Below are 14,136 nucleotides of genomic sequence, written 5' to 3'. Positions count from 1 at the left end.
AAGTATTCTGCGCAGATGTTAACAAGAGCTCAAAATCATAATCATCTGAGACCACATTCCTCACTGTAAATGGGTGGCTGCTTCACACGCACACATGCACACGCACACACACATCTCTGTTCAACCAAAAGTCAGAGGTGATTTCTGAACTTGTTTTACCTTTTCATATTTCTTTAAAGAAAAATGTGACCATTTCTGAATCTGTTAATTAATATAGGAGTCAGATATATCGATGATATTCAAATCTTTTCCACTCTGAGGAGAGAACTTGATACATCTTAATTTGTTTTCTTTATACTGTAAATTTTTAAAAGGCCGAGGAAGCAATGAAGCTAACTTCTACCCTAGATTCAAGGGGGGAGACTAGAGTAAAATAATAATTTATCACTAGATAGATTCATTGAAAATATCAGAAAGGAATTTGTTAAAATTTGCACGACACTGCATACCGATTTAAATATAGATCTCAACATTCTATGTATTCCACATAATACATATTTGTTCATGTTACTGTTTATTACTGGAATGCAAAAATGGTCATATCTGAAAAACTGAAGATCACTTTGTCAGCACCAAAAACAAACTTTCGTCTGCTTCCTCATCCTTATGTTTTCTGACATTAATTTTCTTGTGTTACTTAATTCTCCAGCTCTTTCTCATCCCAGTTTTTTAGACAGTATTCTTATAAGATCTAGGGATTCATCCTGAACACCTGGGAGATGGCTCCAGAGCAGTTACTGCCCCTTACAGCTCCCCTTGTTTTCTGATTGTTACATTTCAAAATTTGAAGTCGCCTTTTGGCTTTCTGAGGAGCATTTGAGTAACCATTCACAAACACACACACACAGAATTATAAAATTTCTCTCTCCTTAAGTCTTCTAACTGGTCCATTCTAGTACTGCTCACCATGATCTCGATCATATTCTTTGAGGAGTGGTCCATAACACCTGTTGAGTACTGGGTCCCTTCAGAGAAAATGGTTTAATAACCATTTAATAACCATGATAGCAAAGAATATGTCAGAAATGTCTCTTAGATTTTAGCAAAATGGTTTGGCAAATTTGTCATAATTCTGCCTCAGGAAAAAAAATCATAAAGTTCAATCTGGGTCAAGAAGTATCAGTTGGTTTTAAAAAGTGGAATTTTGATTCTATAATTACAAATATCCTCACCAAGGAATAATTCAAATTTTATTCAAACAAACCAAGAGGAAATATACAGATAAATTAAGGTTTTAAGATATGTAAGGTAAGTTAGTATATACAGAATAGAATAGTGGTTGAGACCTGTGGTAGCCAAATGTTTAGAATTTGTGTTGAGATTCTCTTTTCACCCCAGCTCTGTGACTTTGAGCAAGTGACTTTAGCAGTCGAAGCATGTGTCTCCTCCTCTGTAAATGGGAAAAATAAAATTATCTATCTCAAAGGTCTTTTGATGATTAAATTATATAACATTTTTAAAGTGATTATCTCAATGTCTGGTTTATAATAAAGCATTCAATGCTGTTAGTTGTAAAAACATAGGAGAAGGGGCACCAAAAGGAAGATAAATATAAAAATGAACAAGAATAAATTCAGGAAAATTGAAGCATCAAAAACAAAGAGACTTTGGAAATATTCTAAAGAAAAGACAAAGCCCACAGCCTCAGGCCCTGCAGGTCATTTATTTTTTATCTCACCTTCCCAGGGAGGCCTGCCCTGACCACTGATTAAAGATTGAAAGTGCCCATCTCCCCTCCCCATATTCCAATTGCTTTCTTAATTTGTTTCTGTCAAGCACCTACAGGAATTCTTGACCTAAAGTAGGTGCTAATATTTGTTAATTAACTGACTGAATGAATTAATGAATGATAAATCAAATAGAATAAAGATGGAATAAACTCAGGCTTATGGAAGGTGCTACCAAATAAACTAAAAACAGAAGAAAAAAAGGTCACCTGATCAGCTTTGCTTTCATCTTCTTTCCATAACAAAGAAAAGTTTCAAAGTGGAAAGTAAAAAACAAATATCAAAAAAAATTTTTTTTGTTGTTTTTTTCTCAAGTAGGAGTTAACCCATTCTATGCTGGAGAAAACAAAGTCTACCATTTTAGAACCCAAAGCAAGTATGGAGCTCTCCTTGACAGAAGTCACAGCTTCCTAGGCTCTTTTCATCATGTGTCACTCCTATTGTAACCAAGTAGTACCCAAGTTCACTATAGAGAGGAAAGTCGGAGATGGTACATAGGATAGGAATAGCACATTTGTCATCAAATTCCTGGCTAAAATGTACTCACATAGATTGACTATATAACTGCAAGGCTAGTGTAAAACTAATCCTCCAGTGTGCTCATGAAGAGGAAATGGTTTGGTAACTACTCTTTTTTTTTTTTTTTTTTTAAATCTGACACAGTGTTCAAAGGGTAGATCTGCTTTACCTGGAGTCAAGTCCTAAACCCTCATGATTTGTCATCACAGTTTAGAAGGAACTTGGGTGTTTAATTGTGTAATTATATAGAGCAGTCATATTTGAATTTTGAAAAATAGAAATCATGCCAAAAAATGTTTCCTCCATTCATTTTTAAACCAGGGTGAAAAAGAGAAGTTTCCAATAAATAAATAAATAAACAACCAATCAAACTGGGAAACATACTAATTATCTGTAAACTCAGGAAAAAAAATAAGTGAAGAATTAGATGGTTTATTAATAGCCCCAAAATGAGTGGTAATAGCTAGGAGCCAATATGGGTTCATTAAGAATTCACCCTAGTTGAAAATATTATCAAATTAGTTCATGGCTTGAGAAGGCTACAAAGTACATGGGTGGAGCTTCAAATTCTTCCAGTGAGGTGAAACAGGGAGATAAAACATTGTCCAGTGTTCACATGAACAGACATCAGGGTGTTGGTAACCTTTAAAATTAATTTAAGTATCAAATGTGAAAAACATGATAAAGTTAATCTATCGTTGGACTAAACAGTGATAATATAATATTTAATTCTACAATAATTACTTGTTTATTTACTAAAACACTGCAGAGCTTGGCAAGTCAAAATATGATTCTACTTAAGTTTTCATACCCAGAGGGCAAAATTCTAACTAAATGAATTTGTTTTAAAACCTATTTCTACTGTGATCTCTGGCCCTCTTAATGACCCTTTGATGGATCTAGCCCACAAATAGAAACATGGGGTTGTTCTTGATTTATTCCCATTTCACCTTACATATTTTATTGGTCACTATGTTCTTTGATCACATTCTCTCTCTCCTTGCATTCCTTGCTTTCTTTTATCTCTAGAATTAAATTGAGTCTTAAGTAGACTTGCTACTTCCAGTGCCAACCCTCTTTATTTAACCTGCACATTGCTAGAAGTGACATTTTTAAATTATATGATCTGCTTAGGTTATTCACTTTCTTAAATTTCTTCATTTGCTCTCCATTCTTTATAGCATAAACTATAAATTCCTTACAGAGATGTGCAAATGATTGCATAGTACAGTATTAGTCAAACTGCAGACTATGATCAGTGAGTGGTTGCAAAATAAATGTACTATTTTGTGACTGGCATCTTGTTTAAAAGAAAGAATTTAAATAGCCTACACTAGAATAGATACATTGCACATGTTAAGAGTAACCATAATTTGGTAGAACTTGAAATATGCATACACATACACACATGTATATGAGACATACACTAATTCATACAAAATTGCTTTGAAAGCTACTTGCATGGTAGTTAAGAGCATAGACTCTGGAGAATGGCGATCAGGACTCCAAATTGTTTGCCATTTTCATAATTCAGGTAAAATTACTTAATGTTTCTGTATTACAGTTTCCTTAATTATAAAGAAACTAAAGATAATAGCTACCTTTAAGATTATTCAGAAGATGAATGAGATAATACATATAAATTGCATAGAAAAGTGCCTGAGTCAATGTGCACATTCAATAGATTTTAACTGCAATTTTTAATAGGTTATTTTATTTTATGGCAAATTCTTTTTCATCTGGATCCTAGTCTAGCACTATAGCCTTAGCTCTTGCTTAGTCTTCCCTAACTCATATGCTTCACTATACCCTTTTTGAACCACTTTGCATTCTTTGCGTGCACCAAGTTTAGCACCTCATAGAGAAATTGAAAAAAAAAAAGAGAAATAACATACTTTTCTCAAATTCACAGACCCGGTTACTCCATGTGCCAAGGGATAATGCTCACAGTCTCCCCCACATGTCATTTGCCTCATTGTCCTTAACTATGACCATCACCTCACCCTTCACAATGCTGTCATTTCCACTCTTCTTTCTTGTGCTTGTATTTATTGAAACTTTCCAGTGTCATTATATACCCATCTTTCATATTGGATTTTCTGCCTTATAGTCAAGATGCCCTTCTCTAAAAAGTTTTCCTAGAAAAGTCCCACACATCCTTCTAGATTCTGATCACAAATGTTCCTCTCTAAGTGCATCTCTTATAAGACACATTAATTCCTATTTCTTTGTATTCCAAAAGTACTTTATGATTTCCTCTCACAGTATGTTATGGGGAACAAACTCATAGAATGCTTTGCACAACAATCTGTCATGGTCGTCGGATTTTGGAAATCCTGTATACTCTTCCTTTGTTTACTTTGAAAAAAAAATCACAAAATATATTATTAATTTAAAGGTTCATAGAATACCTGAAAGAAACAAGGGGATTTTTCTTTTGTTTAATACATTGTTTCCCAGATTTTCAGAATAAATATGGAGCCATATTTTTGCATAATTCTCATTAAGAAAACTCGTTTGAAAATACTGTACTATTAACATTTATTTTCCTAGTTTTTTTACTATATCTTTGCTTTTCACTAGATTAATATAGTGTGGATGTGTGTGTGTGTGTGTGTGTGTATTATATATAACTATATACATAATGTATATATTTTTTGATTATCTAATGCTGATACATGCTTTCCATTCCAGAATAACCATAATCTATTTGGGAACTAGGAATTTACCCAACATCATTAAAGTGGAAGGAACTTTACTACCTTTTGCTACTTCATTCCTTATTACCTTTTTTAATCTGGACATTTAACATGAGGAAAAATCATAACCGTCAAGGAGATTTGTTGCTGTTTATAGCAATACCATGACTGTCAGTATCCAATACTTTTGTAAGCATTGTTTTTCCCTGTTATTCAAGTTTTACTGAGCAATAATCAGTCATAAAAATCTTGCTGGCATACAACAAAAGTGTTTTGTTTTCACTCATGTGCTTCCTGTTCACTGAGGTTTAGTTGGTGTAGTCTGGCTGTAGCTCAACTTGGCTCTAGGCCATTCCTGGTTGAGGGCCTCTCTATTTGTGGAGCCAGCAGGCCCCTGAGGCATCACATTCCAAACATATTCCAAGGCTTTTTAGTATCAACCCCTCTAGAATCCCACTGATCACTGCATGTCATATGGCCAAACCCAAAGTCAAGAGGCTTAGTAATACACCACATTGTATGCATTGCTTTAAATGAAAGCATTATAGTAAGACCATATATAACATGAATACAAGGTAATTGAGAATAAGGAACATGATATAAACTGCCTCTCTCCCAAACATCTTGGTTGAGCCTTATTTCCCTTGGTTACCTCTGGATATGTTTCTCTAACCTTTCTGGTAATGTGGGGAACTGCTTGAAACCCTCCCACAATCAGTGACATGTCAGATAGTATGAAATCACATGAGCATATAGGAGATTCTTTGGCACAAAGATGAGGTCTCAAGTGACATCAGTAGGTAATAACTAACATGCCATCTCAGTATAGCCGAATTCTGTTCATAAGTCTTCTCCATAATGCTTGTGTTCTCTCATGAAATTTCTATTTGTGGGAATCAATAATTGTTGTGTAGAATATGATTTTTTAAAGGAATATAACAAAAATGAATAAATATAAGTTTTGTTAAGACATAACTGTTTCAGAATTATTGGCAGTCTTTTTAAAAAAAAAATCCAAATTGTTGGTTAGTAGTGCATTTTAACCAAGAATTTCACTAAAATATTCGCTTTCAAAAACATGAAGTAGATGGTATATGTAATTTTTAGTTGCGGTTTTTCTCCTGTTTGAAACCAAATTTGAGGATGGGGTTTCCAAATACATTTGAAAATATGATACGATTGAACTCAAACAGAAAATAGTAAGTAATTTTTATAGACATGCAATATTCCTCTGGACTACTAAATAAGTAACTGGTATTCAGCAAGCTTTAATATGGAAAAAATATTTTTTTCATCTGAAGGTTAACAGTGTATATATTATACATCAGTAGAATGCTAGTTGACAATGAAAGACAGAGACCAAAACCTGCATTGAAGGAGATTTGCAATATTATGTGGGAAACACATGCAAGCATGCTGTTAAGTCAGTGTGAATTGTTCTCAGTGTTTTCGCTTATGGTTAGGAAGTTGAGCCTGCACAGTAATGCACCTCACATCTGTGACTGCTGGAGGAAATTAAATGAAAGCACTACTGTCTGTCCAAAAAGAAAACAGCATTTTAAAATACCTTGTAATGCAAGATAATGAGCTGATATGATTACAAACTAACAGACCCCATTAGAGTGCCCAGTGCCACTGGGGTCAGCTACATGCTCCTCTTCTCATGCTCCAGACTTCCCCATCTTGCTAATTTGTCTCCTTCTCTTTACTCTTAGTGTGAACTACTTTGTGTGTTTAATTTTGTTGTTAAAAAGAAAAAACAAAAATAAACACACAAAAAAACCCTCTTTGTGAGTTCTGAATTCTGGTCTAAGTTGATACTGGAAGTCTGAAAAGTTAAAAAAAAAGAATCAACACTTGGTAAGCTGTAGGAAAGAATACTTGCAAACTAATAAGGAGACACATTATTGAGAGAAAAGCATTGTCTGCAACAAAACAATGCTGCTTCTCCAAACTATTTTTATCCCTATTCAGGAATAAGTCTTTGTAGCAGTTATTTTTGCCATGGAAGCTCTATCAGTTCAAGTTTGAGTATAGGTGCATGGAATAGAAAACTCATATACAGCAGTCTAAACAAGGTGTTTATTTTTCTGTCAATAATAATAAGTCTGAGGAGGAGAACCCCTCAGTTCCATTTATATCTAATTATGCAGAACTTAGTCACATGGTTACTGCTGCCTGAAAGGTATTATTTTTCAATGGAAATATTGATACCTTCTAATAAATTAAAAGGTACAAAATATAAATGGATTTACAGTAGGCAACTAGCACATTTAGTCGTTTATATCTAATCCAGCAATAGTGTTGAATACCAAAAGTCCAAGGTAATGGTAAAACAAGCACAAATTCCAACCATACTTCTAATAATTATATCATTTTTCATATATGTCTAGTAAAATGGAAATAATTTTGAAAATATAATTAGCAGTAAAATTAAGAAAATTAGCATTGTTTTATGTAGGTTTTTTAATTCAATAATTAGATGAAACCTATAAAGTAGGTGTTATTATGATTATTCCCAGTTTTTACAATGAGCAGATGGAAAAAGTGAGATTGATTTAAAGATAAATAAATAAAACAGGCTAAGGTGATTCAAAGATTGTGAGGTATTTGGACAAAATCACCAAGAATACAAAGAAGAATAACAATAAACAGCATTTCAGAAAAAAATCTTAATGATGGAAAATAGACTGCAAAACCTCTCCCAGAATCAAAGCAAAAAACAGAGATAAAAATGATCTGAAAGAAGCTAATAAATATGGATAGCAAAAATTTAGATATAGCCAAAGAATATGAGACCTTGCAAAAGAAGAACTTAAAATATAGGAAGAGATGCAACGATTAAGGATGCAATCAAATAATATTTTCATAACTTGAAAAGCTAATTCAACACTCATTAAAAATGGAATGTAAGTACTAACTTACTATGTTGTGATCACCTAAATAGGTTATAATACTAAGGCTTCAGCACATTTTAGAAAAAAAATCAAACCCACATATGTTTAATTTAGTATATAAAACTGTTCTGTAAGTATATGGGAGGAAAGACGGTTAGCTGCAAAAGAACTAAAATTAGATTGGCTGTAGAAAATGCAGTTTAATATACAATTGTAGAAGACAGTGAAGCAGTGGCCATATATTTTGGTGTGGAACAAACTTAAGACAAAGAATAGCTAGCTAGCACCCATAATCCCAGTGGCTCAGGAGGCTGAGACAGAAAGATATGAAGTTCAAACCAGCCTCAGCAAAGGGGGAGGCACTGAGCAACTCAGTGAGACCCTGTCTCTAAATATAATAAAAACTAGGGCTAGGATGTGTCCCTGGGTTCAATCTCTGGTACCAAAAAGAAAAAAAAAAAAAAAAGAAAAGAAAAAGGATAGCCTTGAAACAAACCATTGATAAATTTAAGATGTGCAGTTTTAAGAAAGAAATAAAGCACTGTGAATACTTTAGTGTACCCCAGGCAACTGAGCGGCAAATGAGTTTTAATAAATCAAGAATGTGAAATGCATAGCGTAAAAACCATTCTTTATGAACATAAAAATATCAGTTAATTATAAATAAATATTGGTTTATAATTGGAGATATAAATGACTATAACCCCAATATTATAAGCTTAAGGAAAATCGAAAAAAAAATTATTCATAAAAAAATTTACAAAATTCATGTCTTTAATGATAATTAGGTATGTTATTAAAATTAAATAAAAGATATCCACACAAATTTCAAATCAGAATTATTAATACAGCAAATCTTCCAGCCATGATGGCACATGCCTTTAATCCCAGTGACTCAGGAAGTTGAGTCAGAAGGATGGCAATTTGAAGGCCAGCCCCAACAACTTACTGAGACCCTCAACAATTTAGTGAGACCTTGTTTCAAAATAAATCGTAAAAGGAGTAGGGATGTAGCTCAGTGGTAAAGCATCCGTGTGTGTGTGTGTGTGTGTGTGTGTGTGTGTGTTTATAGGGGGGCAAGTCCATCAAAAGTGTAAATAGGTCTATTGTGACCACAGTGGTGATGACATTTATTCAAGGAAGGCATGGCTGGTTTAATCTCTATAAATCAGTTAATTAAAATTATCATAAAACAGTTGAAGAAGAAAAATACTATAATTTAATAAATATAGGAACATAATTTTTCTAGAACTCATTTCAGTTAATCACATTTTTAGCATAGTAGTAACCAAATGTAACTTCTGTGACTTGATAAAAAATATCTACAAGAACATTTTGGTGAGGTGGTAGAAACATGTCCTTTGTCTTTGAGACCCTATAAAAGGCTACTGCAGTTACCATGTGCTTAACCAGGTGAGAAAAAGAAATAAAGAGTTTAATCTTTGAAAGAAAGAAAAAAATAGAATTGCTTATAGGTTATGTGATGAAGCAAGAAAATTCAAAGATACATTGTTACAATTATTGATATTTTAGAAAGTATGCTAGGTAAACATAATCAGTATTTATATATATTATTATTTCTGTATACTGATGGCAAGTTCTATGATAATTTATTATGAATATAATATTTTAAAAACTAAGAAATAAGGCAACTAGCAAAAATTCTCAAGTAAAATGTATAAAATTTCTACATAGGATATTTTAAAACTTTTTAAAATGTATTGATCTAAATTCTAATTAATTTCAGTAATTTTTTTTTGACAAAGTGATTTTAAAGTAAATTTTGTAATTAAGCTTTGAACATTTTTGCCTCGTCAACATTTTTAAGAAATTTTCTTTCAATCTACTCTATCAGATCATTTGAATTCAAGAGTAGGATAATTGGCAATGTCATCAGTATCACCTGATTATATATGAAGACAAAAATATAAAAAAGAATATTTCCCAGAAAAGAAAGAAACTTTTATATTCACAAAGTATTTAGTCTGTAATAATATTTAGAAAATAAATACTTATATGCTCTCCCCCAAATCATAGTATTAAAAACATGTATGATAAAAATTGTAAAAATAATGAAAATACTAAATATTATGAATAATTTTGACAACAGTCTAATAAAAAACAAACAAAAATACATAGGTGGTATATTATACAGATTAATAAAGGTAATCTACAAATTGAGAATAAAACTTTTCAAAGTACCCATGAAACATTTATAAAAAAATCACTAGGTGTGATACTACATAAAAATATTGATGCATCTCAGAAATTATAATTTTAAAGCATATTTTGTGTACTAAAGGGAAAATACTAGAGATCAATAGCAAACTTTGAAGATGAAATTTTAATCAATTTAAAATACTTCTCTGTTGTTGTCTGAGGCTAGTGGTAATTGTGGAATAATGAGAAGAAAACCACAAAGAAATTTTGGGGGTGAGGATATTCAGGGCTGCATGTATTTAGACAAACTCAGCAAACTAAACACTTAAAATGAACATTTTATTATATATAAATTATAACTCACTCATGTTGACTTTTTAGAAAAGACAAATCTGATGTAACTATTAAGAGAAGGGAAAATGAGAGCAAAATTATCATTGATTTAGAAAATACTTTGCATGGAAACTTTGCATATAATCTTCTTGTATACCCCCATAGTTATTGCCAAAAGTAAATTCCGAATAATCCTGGTCATGGTGGAGGAGATAAACATCTCCAGAAACAGGAAACCCCAAGCAAGGGGTGAAAGCAATGAAAGCCAGTGGGTGGCAGAGCTCTGACTCCACAAGTAGGCAGAAATGTCCAGGAACTCGGGTTTGAGAGAAGTCTGCCCTGGAAGTTCACCATTCTGGAAGTGGACCCTGACTCCATCTCCCTGAATCTAGGGATTACTTCTAGGCCTGAGGATTGGGAAGTTGTTTCTTCTTAATGATTGTGAAAGTTTTAAAATGCACCCCCACACCCCCACACACATTCCCCCACACCACTTCAATCCCCCCTACCACACACACACCCTCTATAGAAATGCAAACACTGCCAGCCATTAGAGTAGCATTTCACTTCTAAGACTTGATCTAGTGGAGCATCCAGGTTACTGTGTCAATAGCACTGTTTGAATGGTCAAGCAATAATTATACCATAAGGAGCTAAAAAGACAAAAAAGAATTTATTCAAGATAATTGCAGTAGGGGAAAGAGTTTGACTCAAATTCCATTGAAACATAACATGAGAAAGTTCTAGAAGACTTTGGTAGAAGCTGGATAGGGCCTGTTCAGGATTTGCTAATCAGTGCTGATGTAAGTTAGACTCCTATGCTCAGAAGCCTGGGGAATAGGGGCCCTAACTTTCTTATGAAAAAGTTTCAAAGAATGCTTCCCTGTCTTTGAGAAAGACATTCAGGGCAAAAAAAGCTGGCAAGAGGTTGGGTGAAGGGGGAATGCACTAAAAAATGGAAGGCAGGGCCCTTCAGTCAGGAAGGAAACTGAAATTTAACCAAGCTCAGGGAATGTTAAGACACTCTTTAGTTGACACCACCAATGTTCAGCATTTCTAGATCATGGAGAGGATAAAAAAGGCAGACCAAATTCAAGTCTGTATTAAAAAATTCTCTCTTTTTTTTTTCCCTTTAAAACAGATTTTAATCTTACTCTGGAGGGGAGGGGGGATAGTAGAGGATAGGAAAGGTAGCAGAACATGACAGTCACTAGTATGGCAATATGTAAATCAATGGATGTGTAATTGATGTGATTCTGCAATCTGTATATGGGCTAAAAATGGGAGTTCATAACCCACTTGAAGCAAAGTGTGAAAGATGATATATCAAGAACTATGTAATGTTTTGAACAACCAACAATAAAAAAAAATTAAAAAATTCTCTTTAAAAGAAAATTTGACAGTCAATATGCCCCTTATTGCCTGTACCTCAGGGCAGACCACTTCCACTGCCCCCCAAGTACTTACCATTCAACTGCAGATGAAACTGATATTATGAGCTGGCCAATAAGAATATTAAATATGCCATTTTAATATTCTCAAATACATATGTGAAGTAATACATTCACTGAAATTATGAAAGTCTGTAGAAATGAAACAAGAATAAGTGCATATGAAAAGAAGCAATTAGATGGATTGCAAAATAAAAGTATATTCCCTGGAATACATATTCCATTGAGTTCAATTTTAGAGGGTTAGTGAATTGGAGAGCAGTACCATGATAATACCAGAAACCGATTTAACAGATTTGAAAAATAGCTTAAGAAACTCCAACAAATATCTAAAAGGAATTCTGAATAAAAGAATGGAGGAAATTAAGAAGAAGCAATATTTAAGGGGCTAAAACTGTAAAGTTTTTCAAATTAAAAACACAAATTTCAGATTAAAAGTTTAAATGTTGAACAGTATTGCTAAAGATACATGCACATCTAATCAGGTTATGCTGAAACCAAGGAACATAGATATATATAAAAAATGTTGAAAAACTATCAGAGTAAATTCAGTGAACTATCAATAAATATTAAATAAGTTTAGTCAAGAGATATCAAAGAAAAAAATATTTTCTTAAAAGCATAAGAGATAATCTAAGACAGCTCGCTAAAAAACAAAAAAGAAAGAAAAGTGTACTAAAGGTTATTTTTTATGAAAAAAAAGTAGAAACAGAATGTAGGAAACAATATTGAGCCTATATGAGTGTATAACTGACAAAATATTTTATAACTTAATTATAAAATAATAATATTTTATTCTTAAAAATTAGCTAACATTTTAAATCACCATTACCTAAATAATCCTGTTCTTACAATTATGAGAATATAAAATAATTCAAAATAGTTTACCATAATTTAAAATTAAACTTGAATATTTCCAAAGAGTAACACAAAAATTAGAAATGCAATCTATAGCTCCATGTCAATAAGGAAAAAGCATGAAGAGAGATGACTAAATTTTATAAGCTACCAGAAAACAGAAAAAGTAAACATATACTTAGTTGTAACATAAATAAGCATTACACTTAGTTATTAAAAGGTTGACATATGAGATTAAAAATCAATTGCATTTTATTTATATTTACCCCAAATCAAAAATTTATGTAAACTATTAAAACTACAGGTAAATTCAATAAAATTGCTAAAGTGAAATGCAAAAATAAATAATTTTTCAACATACCAATAAAAGTCAAATTAGAGGGAGGCACAGTGGCATATGCCTGTAATCCTAGAAGCATGGGAGGCTGAGGCAGGAGGATAGTGAGTTCAAAGCCAGCCTCAGCAAAAGTGAGGCACTAAGCAACTCAGTAAGACCCTGTCTCTAAATAAAATACAAAATTGGGCTGGTAATGTGGCTCAGTGGTTGAGTGCCCCTGAGTTCAATCCCTGGTTATCACACCCTCCCCCCAAAAAAGTCAAATTAGAAAACAAAACTATAAATACTTCTCATGGAATATTAAATTTCTTAGAAATAAATAGGGATTTAAGCAAGATTATGGAATAAATTATAAAACATTAAGAAGCCTGAAAGATTATTCCATTAAATAAAAATTAAAATGTGTTTATGTGTAAAAAAAATTCAATCCCTTGAATATGTCTAATTTTTCCCTATTAATCTATAAGTCCAATACAATTCCAATAAAAGCCCCAGTGACATGTTTCAAAGACTAGGACAAGTTGACTTAAAATGGCACTGATATGTACAAAAGAACAAGAACAGCTAACATAATTTTGAAAATAACAAAATGTGATTTTTTTTCCTGAAAAATATCAAAATATGTTATTATAATGTCATGATAATTAAGACAATTTGTTTCAGATAAATATAGTGCAGAATAGAAAGTGAGCCTGGAGTGGACATACACCTTCACATATATGCAAAGTAAGAACAAGATAGCATCACAAGTAAGTATGGAAAGAACGGACCATTGGAACCAGGCATGGTGGTGCACACCTGTAATCCTAGCTACACAAGAGACTGTGGGGAGGATTGAGAGTTTGAGGCCAGCCTGGGCAATTTAGACCTTGTCTCAAAATAAAATCAGTAATAAAAAGTGTTGGGGATGTAGTTCAGTGTAGAGCACCCCTGGGCTCAGTTCTAATTACCACCAGAAAAAAAAGGGGGGATCACTCAAAAAATAGTGCTGAGGTAATTGGTTAAATGGAAATTTACCAAATTAAAAAAAAAGACATTAAAATAGATTCTAACTTTGTAGTAAATCTCCTCTCTCTCTCTCTCTCTCTCTCTCTCTCTCTCTCTCTCTCTCTCACACACACACACACACACACACACACACACACATATAGCACT

The sequence above is a fragment of the Marmota monax genome, unplaced genomic scaffold (genome assembly GCF_021218885.2).
Source record: "Marmota monax isolate L192 unplaced genomic scaffold, Marmota_monax_Labrador192_F-V1.1 WCK01_AAM20220418_F8-fsc00146, whole genome shotgun sequence".
NCBI lineage: Eukaryota > Metazoa > Chordata > Mammalia > Rodentia > Sciuridae > Marmota > Marmota monax.
The sequence above is the reverse complement of the archived record's forward strand: the minus strand, read 5'-3'. Positions refer to the sequence as shown.